The following is a 15,110-nucleotide window of genomic DNA, read 5'->3' as shown; positions in this document are numbered from 1 at the left end:
ATCCGGGCATGGTGTTGGCTCAATCGCCATCATTCTCATTCCACCGTCAACAATAGCTTTATGGGCAAGGCTGAGATCTTTAAACAAGTGAGTTTTTTTCTAAGCCCGTCAGCTCAAAGTGGATTTGGTTTTCCTCCTTTGTGAATCCATCCTCGTCCAACTGTTCAACTGGACCCTCGTCATCCGAGTCATACGCATATTGACGACTAAAAGGCAAGTCACGATCCATGTCCTTTTGCGCTATGTACGCATCCAAGTCACCAACATCATTACCATGAAACCCTTCCTCTTGCTCTTCGTCGTCATCATAAGCATCTTCATCCTCTTGAATTACTTCGTCACTAGCAATCACCTCAAATTCATTTGCTTGGCTAGTTGGTGGTTGGCAAGCATTGGGGGCATACAACTCAACCTCATTTGCTTTAATAGATGGTACACGGGGACGTGGTTGGCGATAAGCATTGGGGGCATCAACCACAACCCTATGCTCAACAAGTGGCACCATTGTCCTCTCGCTCATGTCATCCATTGGGGAAGAGACATGCCGGTTCAAATCAAAGGTGAACCGAGGAGATTCAACCTTGGTGGCAAACAATTCAAGTGACTTGTCTTCCGATTGGGAAACTTTTTCCTTGTATACATCCCAATGCAAATCCGAGGTGATAGGCATACTTTTCAAGCGAGATTTGGCTCCAACTCCAACATCATACCTTCCTATTAACTTAACATCAACATTGGTGTCCATCCACTTTAAGACTTGTCTCACTTTTGCAACAACATCCTCATAGCTAGGGCTTGTACCAAAAACCAATGGTTCCTCACCCGTGTCGGCATTGTTACTCAAGAATGCCTCCTTGTCCATGTAATGCGCATTAACAAGTCCCTCCATCTAAAAATAGCATGAATGTATTTAAGACTTCAATGAGAATTGGTGTTTATCCAAATACATCTCATTATATCCAAATCATATCAACACTATTGCCATGGTCAAAAAAGTATCACTAATTAACACACACTAAGCAAAGTTAACCCTAATCACTCACTAACTAACCCTAACCCCCAATCTTTCTACTCAACAAGCATATATTCCTACTACACACCATGCATATCACTATATTATCAAAGTTAACCAAGCCATTCACACTAACATAAGGGAGAAAACAAAAACTTGGGTTCCACCAACATGTATAAAATGCAACCAAAATAACAAGATTTAACAAAAAATAATTGGATGATTTGGGGGAGATTACCAAGAGCAACAAAGTGATGGAAAGATCCACCTAAGGGATGCACCTTTTGGAGAGGATTTGAGGGGGAGCTTGAGGGGTGGGAGAGAGTGTGGGAGCTCCAAGTGTTCTTCAAGCTCGGGTTGTGGATTGGGGAAAGTGTGTGGGATGGGTCCCACACACTTTTCCGTGCGTTATCCACTTACCAGGGCCAGACGCCAGGGTCCTTGGCGTCTGACCCCTTTGCCACGTTAACAGGTCAACGGGCAGGCGAGCAGTGCGGGCCAGGGGCCAGACGCCAGGGTTCCTGGCGTCTGGTTCGCAACCCAGACGCCAGGGATGTTGGCGTCACCTAAAGAGGTCAAAATCAATTTTTTTGAAACGAGGTCAAATAGAGATTTTGTTAGCCTTTTAGGTCAGAACAGTAATTTTGTCCCCTCGCGGCACCGCGCACGAAACCTCGATGCGGCGGTGGCGGCAAGCCTCGTCGGGTGCAGATTGTATAGACTGCTGGCCGGCGGTGGATCAACTTTTGGTCTACTATAGGCTAGACCGCCAGAGGGATATAATAAAAATATAAAATAGGGGTGATTGAAAACGTAAAAGAGCTGCTGTTGATCCCGTGCTAGTGATAAAAAGCCTACGAATCTGATCGGCCCATTGCTTTACTTGTAGTGGAGTGGTACTACCATCTGCGGAAAAAAAAGTAGTGGAGTAGTACTATTGTTGTAGTAGTACAAAAATGTAGTGGAGTGGTACTACCATCCTTTAAAAAAAATCAAGAAAACTTCCTATCTATCTATCCATCAATTGTCATGACAGTGAAAAAACACTAGAAAAAAAATTACATCCAAGTCAATTGACCACCTAACGACGACTATAAGCACTGGAGCGAGCCGAAGACGCGCCGCCATCGCCACTCCTTCACCGGAGCAGGACAAAACTCATTGTAGTAGACAGTCAGAAAGTCGTCGTGCTAAGCCCCACAGGACCAGAGCACAAAAAAAGCAAACGCTGCCGATGAAGAGAAACGTAGATCAGAAGAATCAAACTTGTAGACACACAAACGTAGTTGCACCAAGACTGGATCCATGGAGATCCATCGAAGACCAACACTGACCGAATCTCACGAGACCCATCGGAGACACACCTCTGCATGCCTTCCGACAACGTTATACTCCTATCGTCCTTTTCAAATTCGATCGACCTCCTCCCTTCGAGACAAAATTCGTTCGTGGTTTGAGCTACATTTTTTCAAAAAGACCCTAGGATCTATAGTGTTAACCACATACCAACAATACAAGACACCCTTGAAAAACAAATAAATTGCAACTAGGTCCCTGAGATGTCACACCTCTCCAAACTCCAAGATGGGCCGATGGCACACCGTCGCAGCCGCTCCGGTAGCCCCGCTGCCAGATTCCGGCAAACCTTAAAGAATCACGCAGACGGGAAGTCATCACTGCCAAACACCACAACTCTGCATATATACGGAGAGACACTCGTACTCCCTCTTCGCGCTCTGCATATAAAACTTGTCTCGAATCAAAATTCATAAAATTGACCAAATTTACATAAAACAATATCATCATCAACAACACTGAAGATATAGAATATGAAAGTTATTTCTATGATGCATCTAATGATATTGAATTGATATTGTAAATGTTGATATATTTTTCTTATAATCTTGGTCAAACTTGATGAAGTTTGACTAAAGACAAACTTATATGCGAAGTAAAAAAATAGAAAGAGTACTTGCACGTGACTTATCATTGGTTTCAAGAAAGTTGTTAGAACTCAATTCTAAGAAAATTAAATTTGCTTTAGTGTTAACTTCTGGATCTATAGGCCTCATCGTTGTTGGCGATCGATGGGAACCAGCCGGAGCAGTCCGCGTGTGCCTCTTTGGCATCTCCAGCGCCTCATCGTCCGAGGCATCAAGCTCCGTGAAGAGGAGGCTGTGCCGCTCATATTGACTAGATCGGCAACGCGCCTTGGCGCGAGGGTGCCGGTCCTAACCTTTTGTCAAGCAGGTAATGCTAAATCAGTAAGAAGCACGCCCTGAAGTATGTAATCAATGCACGGTTCAAAACCAAAAACAATGCAAATCTTTAACCTCGTGAATTTTCCAATCAAAATACATATCATAGAGTACAATTGAGCCACATCAAGCTCGGCACAAAGGAATAGGCCAAGTAATGTTTAATAGATCAGGCTTGAGTAGCACATAGGCAGCAAGACAATACAAAATATTGAAAGCGAAGCATTTAGACAGGAGGCTAGTGACAATCAGATAGTAGTCCTTCGCCAAGGACGGTTGAAATTCCTCGTCGCTCAAAGAAAAGGTCGCTCAAAGAAAAGTTGAGTAGCATTGGCCTGAAAGTGAAGAAAAAAACCATATTCCTCGAGAAGATATCTCAACATTTTTACAACAATAGACATCTACAGTGACCAAGGAACTATCAAGAAGGCAAGATTAGTAAACTAACAACAAGCAACATATTCCTGGAAACGTTTAGCACGATTAGTAAACTGACGTTCTGTAGACCAAAGAAACATACATGTCTTTGACCAACCTAATTTAAAGGAGAATTTCTTTCAATCTTTGACCAACCTGTAGTTATTGTCACTCTTCCATCCACACCTTATAAAAATGAACAGAGGAGTAAAATAACAAAACACGGTGCTTTAGTTAATGCAACAAAATATGAACCCTAACAAACATGAAGGCATAGGATGATGGTTAAGAAAGTCAATGGCAAATAAGTAGTGAGAAAGTAGGTCACCTCATTTAATCTACCTTCTGCAATATACAATACGATCAACACTTCATTGTTTCATGTAAAGACCAGTACCAACTCTGGGTGTTAGTGAAACAGTTAATGGAAAGACCAATGTTGGGGTTTGTAATGTTTCAAATAGATACTCTACATAGTAGGTGACAAATGCAAATCCAAAACTTTGTCACGAGACACTCTTGATTGTTGATCGGATGTTTTCCCTTTATTAGTGCATTGTACAATTTTTTGGCTGGTGAGAATAGGCAACCAATACTAACCCTGTCATACAACAGTTCAAGTCCACAATGTTTTTAAAATCAATTCCATAGATCCATCAAAATAAAATGTTGTTCACAAACCATTCTCTTATGGAAGACCAAATTTTAGCAGTACCAAAATGATCCATGGTGCTACTGGTTTTACTAACGTGACGAAACAAAATCCACACTCTAAAAATGAATTACTAAACACCTGATTAGGCAGTGGACACATTTTCTATGGCTTAGGCAGACCAAATTAAGGAGAACTGAGAACATCTTTGTTAACATCACGAGATGTACAATGTACAATGTTCTCAATTCTACTAACTATGAAACATATGTTCTCTACGGTCTTACAACATTATAAAAATTATCTTATCAACGACTCCATTAAGAAAGAGAACAAAGAAGTCCTAGCAAAATAGCGGATGGGAGCACATTTTAGTATCCACATGAATGAGGTACACATGATGCCGGTCCTTGTACCACCTAACTATCATTTTAACTACAAGCTTTGGATCTTCAGTTGGATAAATCACAAGGCTTTGGTTTCAGTTAGATTTAAAAACTTTGGGCCTTCAGACAACAAATGTACCAGCAATCAAATGTACCTTCTGCTGGCCTGGGCGTCAAGGTTGGGGGTGACGGTGACCTCGCCGTCGGGGTTGACACTGCCAGCAACCTTGGGGTCGGGGTAGGGGCTCGCGACGATCTGGCCATCACGTCATAGTGCAGTAAAGAGTAACATGGTTTCAATATTATAACAAGCACCAACTAAAGAAGTGCACCTATATGTAGAACAAGCACATTTGTTGCTAGCTCTCGTCTCACATCACATCTTAATCCATTCATGTACAAAGACTAACAATCAATCATGGCAAGAATCTGAACCCTTTGGCTAACAAGTTGAACAAAATAGAGAAATAATGGATGGAGGAGAAGAGGACATTGGAGGGGAGTTCATACCTGCAGAGGCGGATCTCAGGTTGGCGTGGGTGGCACGAATCGGACCGGCGAGCTGCGTGCTGCTCTGGGACTGCGCATGATCTGGCGAGCCACGTGGGCTCAAGGGCGGCCGGAAGAGCAGTGTGCCGTCGGTGCTGCCATAGTCGTGAGACATACCCACAGATACACCAAATGGTATTTCCCTGACGAAGCAGGGACACAAGATTGAACTCCATCTGTAGAAATAGGAATCATCAAATATTAGATAGCCTCCGGAGAAAAGATTAGAAGACAGAATACTCATCAGAAACAAGAGATAAATAATGCAGAATGGGAAACCCAAGGTGTTACATGGAATAACCTTTTTTCAGAAATAATTCAACTCTATCGTGAAGCAAGCTATGAACAAAACAAGATCGGGCCGTTCATAGTATATACAGTTATTGAAGAGCAAGTAGTATATAAAATTTAGAGCTAAGTATCATTAAGGGCTCCTTTAACACAAGCAGAGATAGCATGATCATAATATACATATAAACACGCTGGCAGTAGGAAGCCTCGTTATCCATGCACCCCAGAAGAAGGACATCATCCACACAGATAGGCATCGTTATAGAGGACACGAGCAAAAGCACAACTATTACTAACTATTCTTAGGGTTTAATACAAAGCAAATCCACCAAAAAAGAGTACTATCATGGATCTAACATTGTATCAAGAAAAGAAAATGAGAGACATGTAGTAACTGGATACTGAAGGCATATCATCTCCTAGGATACTATGGTAAAACTACAACTAAGCTTAAAGTTATACTTTTTTCACAGAATAAGAACTGTAGCCAGATACATGACCCCAGATGATGCACCCTTCTTCTCGCCTGCGGCTGGGCGACAACTACATAATTTCTTGCCTTGCACTGACACTACAAATAGTAACCTATTCAGGAACTAAAATAAATGAATTCCTTACCTATTGCATTTTGTGAACCAAAATAAGTGGGACCATATCTAGAGTATCATTTTGGCAGAATCAGTTACCTATGCATGACTACATCATCTTTATGTGGGCCTTGCTACAACATGCGGTGATTGTTCTGCACATAAAACAATTTATCAGAAAAAGATTATTTCTTCCTCCATAAAATTTGTCTAAATAAAGTACAGAAAATATAAGCACATTAATATACTTGGGCTGTCCTACAAATTTAACTAAGCAAAGCAATGAGTGTAGGAAGCTAAATTGCAATCTACACCATACTAATACACAACTGAACAGTACTGGAACCAAAAGATCAGTAATATATATGTGGATACAAACAATATACAGAAATGCAGTGAAGCCATACTACTATGCAAAACAGTACTGGAACTAAAAGATCAATAATATATGATAATGTTCCTTGGTTATTGCTAAGAAAAACTTCTCGAGTGTGCATGACTCTTGAGATTGGACATAAATTAAGAGTGCTTCTATGACCACTATCGAGACATCCATGTTTTGTTTTTGAACTCAGAGGATGCAAGGAAGTGAGATTAATTCTATCCAAGACGAACATGCACTCATGTTCCAGTCTATTAGTATAATTTTCCATCGGAAGTGTTAGCAGCAACAAACAAAAAGCCTGATTAGTAGATTCACCGTAACAATTGTATGTTTGTTCACCTGGAATAATGCATCATGCAACAATTTGTAGGAATTGAAGTATCCAAATTACTATGAATGATGTCAGGTTTGTTTATTCTCGACAACTTCGAAGCCCTGAGTTACCTAATCAAATCAAAGTGTATAAAATAGATAAAGTATAATGCTCATTGCCTACCAGCTGCTGCAGCAAAATAATTTCTGAAGGTTTCCTGTTTTTGCCATCTTCAGGCATTGGCGAAAGTGTGCAGTGCAGAGGATCTTTTGGTTCTTCCGAGATCTGAAACAAACTTTTCACAGAGAAGTGTAAGTATCAATTGTTTTGCTAAAGACGGTTCTCATGCTAACAATGTAACAAGGAAATTCCTTGGCCCTCTCAAAATCAAGGGCCAGTAAGATGGTGTCAACTTGTAAGATCAAAAACAAAAAAAATTATTGAAATTGAAATAGCCAGTGGAAGGCACAATGGGGCTACGGACGTACCTAAGAATTAGAGGCACACACACAAAGAACGGCGCTGGACAAGAGAGTGGTATGCCTAGCCTGCAGTTCATTCAGATCCTGAGGCACATTCAACACCGTGGACACATCCGACATCTCCAGCTCATCTGCGCAACCAAAATCCTGTCATCAGTCAATCCGGTGCTCCGAGTCCCCTAAACCGAACCATGAGTAAACAGTACCTTGCAAGGTATACATTTACACAAGTCTTCCACATAGGGCATGCACCATAAAAGGAATAGGTGATATTAAGCTACTAAAGCCATAGACAACAACAAAGGACCGATCTGGTCCTAGGCACAAGAACCAACAATCAACTAAATCATACCGAGTCTACAAGCAGTCCTATGTAGCAAGAAAAGCTTAACAGATTAATACATGTTATCCATGGTAATGTAATATGGCAGAATTGCTCTCTGAACTACAACCCAAGCATGTCAGAGCAGCACCCAGCACTCACGACGACATGGAAGCGCTCTCTGAACTACAACCCAGAATAAACACATGCAAAGTTTTCTCTAAATGTTAATATATGCATACTTTGACAATTTTCTAACCCAAACAAATAACTCAAAACCAACCCATGTGGATCTGGAACAACACATTTAAATCCTTATTAATAAGGGCAATCATTCTTAACAGTAATCCACAACTAAAAAACCAAGAAAAACCTTAGTGGATCTAGCAGGCATGAGTGATTACTGATTAGCAAAAGGGGAACGGGACCAACAGAGATAAACACATAAGGGTGAGAGAGACATGAGATCCTCACAATAGCACCACCATGTTCAGCGAGATAAGAACAACATGCAAAGGAAGTAACAAACATATATACATAAGAGCAGTTTAGTCAATCCTAATTAGGTCTCTGTGAATGTTTACTCTCGATTAAAATTTCAAACAAGGTCACATTAATTCGGTTAATTTTGAATAATTAGAGAAACCACATAACCAATCAGAGCTAGGTATATGCACCAAAAAGGCCTGATTACCTATACTACAATCAAAAGCATCATATACTGTTATAGATCTGCATACACATCACTGTTTTATCACGCTATTATACATAAAATAAACCAATGGAATGCTGCTGGTACCTAGCGGCTGGAGCAAGGGAATCAATCGGACGGATGATCGAATGGAATGCTGCGGAGCTGGCCGTTAGAAGCATTGCAGAATCGGAGGTGGCACGCCTTGGCTCGTGCTCCTCCTGCTAGAGGAGAAGGGGCAGGGAGACGCGGACAGGAGGGCGAGTCGCGGCGATGGAGATGGCGTGCTCTGCCTGGATTTCCCCCTCTGCCGCAGCTTGAGACACGAAGTGGCCCAGCAAAGCTGTCAGGTTAAGTAGGCCGGCCCTGGCTTGGCGGTTGTGCTGGGCTGCTATAGTAGCGTTGCTGATTCGCTCCTGCAAAACCAACAAGGTGGCTGACTTTTTAGGAATGAATAAGGTAGCTGTTTGGTTCACTCACAGTATGCAACATCCATGGATGGATGAATTAACTTGCAGTTCCAGAACAAAGCAAATAATTTTATGAATCGGCATAACAACGAATTTTATGATGCGAGAGCTTGACACCAATAGTAGGCAAGAATTTTTTATCTCGAGCAAAACTGGTCAACAAAGACACATTTTTTCTGTAAAATATAACCATTTCCTATAAACACTACCAACCCTGAGTATTGGACCCAATCAAGAACATGATCCTCTCTCCCTCTCTTTCTTTCATAATTAATTGACAGGAGGGAATGTCATATGCACTAAGCACCACATAGTTGTGTAAAAAAAAGAGAAACACTGAATAAGAGTCCAAGAAGGTCTTCGGGTACCTTTGCAGGAGGGAGGTAGTGATGCCTTGCTGGGAGAGGAGCGGGATAGAAGTCATCACTCTCGTCGTCGGAAGGTATGTCCAGCGAGAAAAGATATGGTACCAGGCCTATATCTGAAGCAAATATATATAAAAAATAAGTCAAACCATATATTATCCAAGAAAGACTGATCAATCTCTCTATCATCCTAACATTTATTGAGAGGCCACAACGGTTGTATAATGATCAGCCGCCAGACACCATGAACAATACAAGTGATACACTCATGTAAGTAGGCATGGAAGGACATAATAAATGCAGGCTGATGCAACTAACTGAGAATAAAGGAGCCACAGCTAAAATACATGCAGGCTAATACATGCAGGCTGATGCAACTAACAGAGAATAAAGGTTAGTATAAGTTTCCTAAACAAATTTAGGTTAAAAGGTAATTCAACAAAAGTTTTTTTGCCTGCTATACACTGGTATATAGGATCGGTAACCTACGCACTCTACTCCAACCCAACAAAAATAGAGAAAATAGAGCAGGTAACATGTATACTACAATACAAGTACCTCTACGGGTTCAGGTAAAGTAACCACTTGCTTTTCATTATTTATTATTTCAAAAATACATTGTTCATAAGCTATTCAGAAATACATGTTTCAGCAGGCAGCAACCCTGCAAGAATCTAAAATCTTTCACTGGATAAATAATACTTCCTCCGATCCAAAATAAGTGTCGTAGTTTTAGTTCGAATTTGCACTAAAATCCTGACACTCATTTTGAATTGGAGGGAGTATTGTTTTATCTACTACAGGTTTCAGCTATTCCAGCCTAAAATTGTAGCAACAACATGTTTACTTTCAAAAGTGAACGGAAACATAGATCTTGGCATGCATAGTAGTGTTAACATCAAGTTAATAGTTTCACCTGCAACTGCACATGTCGCTTATCATAGAAGTTTTTGTAGGCAAAAAAATAGTATACTTGGTAAACAACTGTGACCAACAGCCAATTTTCTTTCTGAGCCAATAAGATCAATTACATGGCAGATTCCTATTGATGATTCAACTCCTGCTTTTCCCCTTCTGAGTAGATATGCTTGCATGTATTTCTGTATTAAAATAAAAGTGGAGTGATTAGTTATCGATTATTAACTAATGTATCACATAAAGACCACTATGTATTAGCTAAATCTTATATTAAATTCAACTAAGATGAACAGAAAAAAAATCTTAACATATCTCAAGTCGATCTGTAACCTCATAAGCCAAGCATCAGCATGAAAATAACAGGACGAACAAAATGTTTTATATCTCAGACAGAGGTCACATACCAGGAAGCATTGGTACAACCAAACACTGATTTGCAGTTTGACGGGTGGATGAAATTTCTGCAAATTAGCTCTTTCAGACCACAGGTTCCTGACAAAGTGACAATGCAGCTGAAAATCAATTGAAAGCAAGCGAGAGTTACTTGAAAAACAAGCATGCTCTCGTCTTCATCATGTAGAAGGAATGCCAAGCTACAGTAGCAGGTAACATGGGTCACACACTCATTCCTCACAATAGAGAATTAGCTCATATATAGAAGCAAAAAATATAATCCCTCATAGCAATAAAAGGATGGCTGAGATCCAAAACATCTACAATTATGATCAGTGGTCATTGTTTCCGCCCACATAACCACCCAAACCGAAGCATTCGAGGTCACATCTCAACATCTACAAAGCAGTAAAGAGACCAGGATTAACCGCCCATGTGGATGACAACACTTGATGCCAGGTATGTGCAGTTTTGATTCTTAAATTGATTACTTCACCACAACAGACTAATAGTGAACATAAATGGATAGTCCATCAAAGAATAGTGCAAAACTACAGATTCAGATTATGCAGATCATGTTAAATTAAGTACCCGTATACATGTGCAAATATTTACCTTTTGTGCGTCTCTTCACCTCTCATCATTATCCAGGCGAGCACTCCAACATATCTAAACATTTATAGTTACTACTATAACTCATGTGAGGCTTGGAACATCAACGTGGTTATCGTAATGTTGTCTAGAGCTCCACCAGGACGGACCTCGTTCAAAAAAAGAGAGAACCAGTTACTTGGATTAAGATATAAACATGAGCCAAAGCAGAGCATAACTTCATAAATGTGATCGTTTCCAGCATCATCTCCTAGAAGAAGAAAAATTCAAAGAGGTTGCTATATGTATAGATAAAGGTGTATTGCTTATACAGAAAGCTATACCTTGCATAAATACACACAGACATTTGCCACACAGGTTTAGCAAGCCAGCAATGGACCATCTGCCTATCTACTATAAATAGAGTGTCCTTAAATCTGATTACATGAGCCAAGGAAGATCATGATCCTCTCTCTATCTCTCTCTCTCTCTCTCAACCAAAATCTTGATTCTAATCTACTGCACAACAATCATGGGTGCACGGGTCGCAGCAACTGGCGTGGGTGCGCTGACTGGGGGAGGATCAGGAACATAGGAGGACGAGAAGCTCACCTAGCAGGAATCAGCGCGCTCGCTCGAAGTAGAGCCGGAGCACAAATCATCGGAATCTTCATCGGGAGCAAGAAACAACAGCAGCCGTAGACCTGCATCATGTACCACATGAGCACCTAAGATGAATAGCCGAAGAATCAAAACCGAGAAAAAAACATGCACCAAACGAGAACCTCAACCAACCTCACGCCACACCAAATCCATTGTCAGCCCAATCCCTCCCCGGGATGCCCCTGCCCGATCCCAAGGAGAGAGCCAACGGCTGCGCTGTCCGACGACAAGGAGAGGATGCGCAAGGAGAAGAACGGGTGAGAGAGAGAGACCTCGCCGTCGCCTCGCTCCCGTCCTGGCCCTCCCCGTGTTGGGCTAGACGAGGTGGAGCCCCACCTGCTGCCAACGAGCAGGTATGGATGCGGTGGAGCTCGGGGCGGGGATTGGAGAGAGGCGCGGCGGCAGGGCAGGAAGGCATGGCGGCGAGACAGAAAGGGGAGAGGAGGCGGCAGCGAGGCGGGAGGAGCGGGACGCAGGGGAGGAGAGGAGGAGGCGGCGAGGCGGGATGAGCGGGGCACGGGGGAGGAGAGGAGGCGGCGGCGAGTGTGGGGGGGAGGAGACGACGGGCGCGGGAGCCACCGCCGCCGTTGCCGGATGAGGAGTGAGCGAGGAAGGAGGGAGGCGGCTGCAGGAGCGAGCGAGGGAGGAGGAGGCTAGGTCTTCGTTACAGGAGCGGCCGACCCTTTTATACCCCCACCACGTGAAATGACCGAAATGCCCTGGTGGGGGCATGGTATTTACATTCTGTTGCCATTACTATTCATTTCAGTAGTGTTTCTTCCAGATCCGACGGCCCAGATCCTCCCACCTCTCGATCCAACGGCCCAAAACTCATCAAGAGAACTGATCCAACGGCCCAGAATCGCTGATCTTTGAGGAGGCTTGTAGGAACATCCTTCTCTTATCTCTTGATGTGGACCTAGCAGCACTCGCAGCAGAGCGTGTGGTCGCTCTGCACAGAAGCAAGCACCTCCGATAACCCAGAAATGTAGGAGAACACAACAGTCTTTCGACATGAATATTATAACTTAAATATATTGACTCGACATAAAGGAAGCCTAATACTCCCTCCGTTCCTAAATATTTGTCTTTCTAGATATTTCAACAAGTGACTACATACGGAGCAAAATGAGTGAATCTACACTCTAAAATATGTCTACATGCATCCGTATGTTGTGTCCATTTGAAATGCCTAGAAAGATATGTATTTGGGAACGGAGGGAGTAATATTTATAATTCTTAGCAGTTAAGTTGTCAATTCAACCACAACCAAAAACAACTACTTACTCGACAAAATTTATTAGTAGCAAAAGTGTGATTGTAGTTCGATTGTGAAATAGTGACAAAATCAATTGCCAAGAACAAAAGCGACTTAAAAAGAGCAATAGTGATAAAAAGCACAGGGCATGAAAATAGATAATGCATGTTGTACTGATAGAAATCATAGAATCAAATACTCCGTTCATTTCAAAATGTAGCGCATATAGATTTTTTTAAAAGTCAAATCTCACAAACTTTGACCAAGTATATGGGAAAAAATTGCATCCAGAATGTCAAATATATATCATTAAATTCATGATAATATGTAGTTTCATATTTCATATAATTGGTATTGTAGATATAGATAGTTTTTTTTGCGAAAGGTAGATATAAATAGTTTACTCTAAAAACTTTATCAAAGTTTGTAAAGTTAGACTTCTTAAAAAATCTAGACATACTACATTATGGAAAGGGGTATGTGTATGTAATAGTGGTAACATAGGGTGATAGTAAGCTAGTTTCAGTTTACCAATCAAATGTAGGCACATATTCCATATGTCTTGTGCATGCTTGCAACAAGAACTTGGACAATATATTTTGTGTTACCCTCTCGTTTCCGCGAGATCCTAATAAAAATTAAGATTAATTAAGATACCTTTTTCACAAAGTACCGACTCCGAGTACTAACAATCAATGAATACATGTAATCCTGAAATCACAGCCATTCTGTTTGATACCCTGATTATTGTCACTTCAAGGTCTTCGTTTCGAACCATAACATGTGAATACAACTTGCATATATGATCCAAAATACATGTATATTAATGAAAATGTAAATGGTTTAGATCAGAAATCATTCACTCGGATCCTAGTGTCAAGCATTAAGCATAACAAAGTCATAGCAACATTGATCTCAGAATATTATTTCTCCCTTCTTCTTCCTTGGCCTCCCCTTCTTCTTCTTCTTCTTCTTCTTCTTCTTCTTCTTCTTCTCCTTGGCCTCCCCCCTAGGAGGGAGAAGGTTAACCCTTTGGTCCATGGTGTTTATGGAACTCCATAGGGCAAGAGCCCTATCCAAGATTGGATCTCTCCTTGGGCAGTATTTTTCTGGATTCTCTAGATGTTGTGTTCTGAGTCCCATCACCATTTTATCGTCTACGAGAGCTCGGTAACTCCAAAAATTCTGATTTTTTAAGGCGGTTCACGACCTTCAGAAGCAAGCATGTCGCCAAAGGGCGGCCACAACTGACCTTCACAGCCACCATGCGGGTGGACCATACAGTTAGGGGTGGGGACATGTGAGCATGGCACATGGGGCACCCTGTGGCCTTCCTCTGCCCCCCCATTTGGCCCATGGTCTCTTCTGGTGTAAAAGTATATTTTATAATTTTATTTGATTTTTACACCCTCAAAAATATTTTTCCCTAGAAAGTGTAAAAATACTAGAAAATAGAAATTGACCTTTGGGACTGGATTAATATGTTAGTCTAATAAACATATAAATTTATAATAAAAGTATGTATAAATGATATCAATATAATATAAACATAACAAAAATTATAGATACGTCGAGGATGTAGCAGGCTTAATAATAATAATAATATTTGGATGGTTGCCTGCACAAATCCTCGGTAACCCCATCCCCAAATAAGAATGGATATACGACGGGAAAACCTTGTGGTGGATATCAAGCTAGCTATACTCACAAATACTCATTAGTTTAATAAAAGAGGCCCTAATAAACCTGGACAGGGTGGGTGGTATCTATGGCTAAGTCGACTTCTTTCACGGTAATGTCTTTGACAAGGAAAAATGGCCAGATATGGCGACGATGATGAACGCGAGACGTTTTCATGAATACTTGAGCTGGCTTGATAAGCACGGGAAACTAAAAAAAAAAAGCACCCGGACAATGTAATGAATCGATTGTGGAGAAAAGGAACGGAAGGGTGGATCAACAACCCTGTTGAAACATGAGAAAAGCTTTCACTCCTGGTCTCGACATGACGTACCCTTTCTTCTTGAATGAGGTATTGGGTTTGCTATAACTGGGATGGCCATTTTTAGCACTAGCAAAACTGAAGAGTGCCGGGTACGTTTTCGGC

At 41.4% G+C, this 15,110-nt stretch overlaps 1 long non-coding RNA gene across 18 annotated transcripts; it reads right to left on the bottom strand.

Annotated features, from left to right (window-relative positions):
• Positions 1-2,285: 2,285 nt before the first annotated feature.
• On the bottom strand, positions 2,286-12,388 carry LOC123150500 (uncharacterized). 18 transcript variants are annotated; one of them, XR_006475138.1, is made up of 13 exons: positions 11,878-12,388; positions 11,107-11,786; positions 10,503-10,590; positions 10,097-10,280; positions 9,184-9,296; positions 8,454-8,761; positions 7,339-7,463; positions 7,034-7,145; positions 6,252-6,307; positions 5,236-5,450; positions 4,881-4,981; positions 3,806-3,873; positions 2,290-2,748 (listed from the first exon to the last, which is right to left on the bottom strand). It is a non-coding gene; the product is annotated as an uncharacterized lncRNA (long non-coding RNA). The 18 variants fall into 18 exon arrangements; XR_006475136.1 differs by lacking the exon at positions 2,290-2,748 and adding an exon at positions 3,319-3,734; XR_006475137.1 differs by lacking the exon at positions 2,290-2,748 and adding an exon at positions 3,319-3,605.
• Positions 12,389-15,110: the final 2,722 nt, after the last annotated feature.

Source organism: Triticum aestivum, chromosome 7A, assembly GCF_018294505.1.
Source record: "Triticum aestivum cultivar Chinese Spring chromosome 7A, IWGSC CS RefSeq v2.1, whole genome shotgun sequence".
Taxonomy (NCBI): domain Eukaryota; kingdom Viridiplantae; phylum Streptophyta; class Magnoliopsida; order Poales; family Poaceae; genus Triticum; species Triticum aestivum.
Note: the sequence above shows the minus strand (reverse complement) of the source record. Positions and strands in the feature narration are given on the sequence as shown.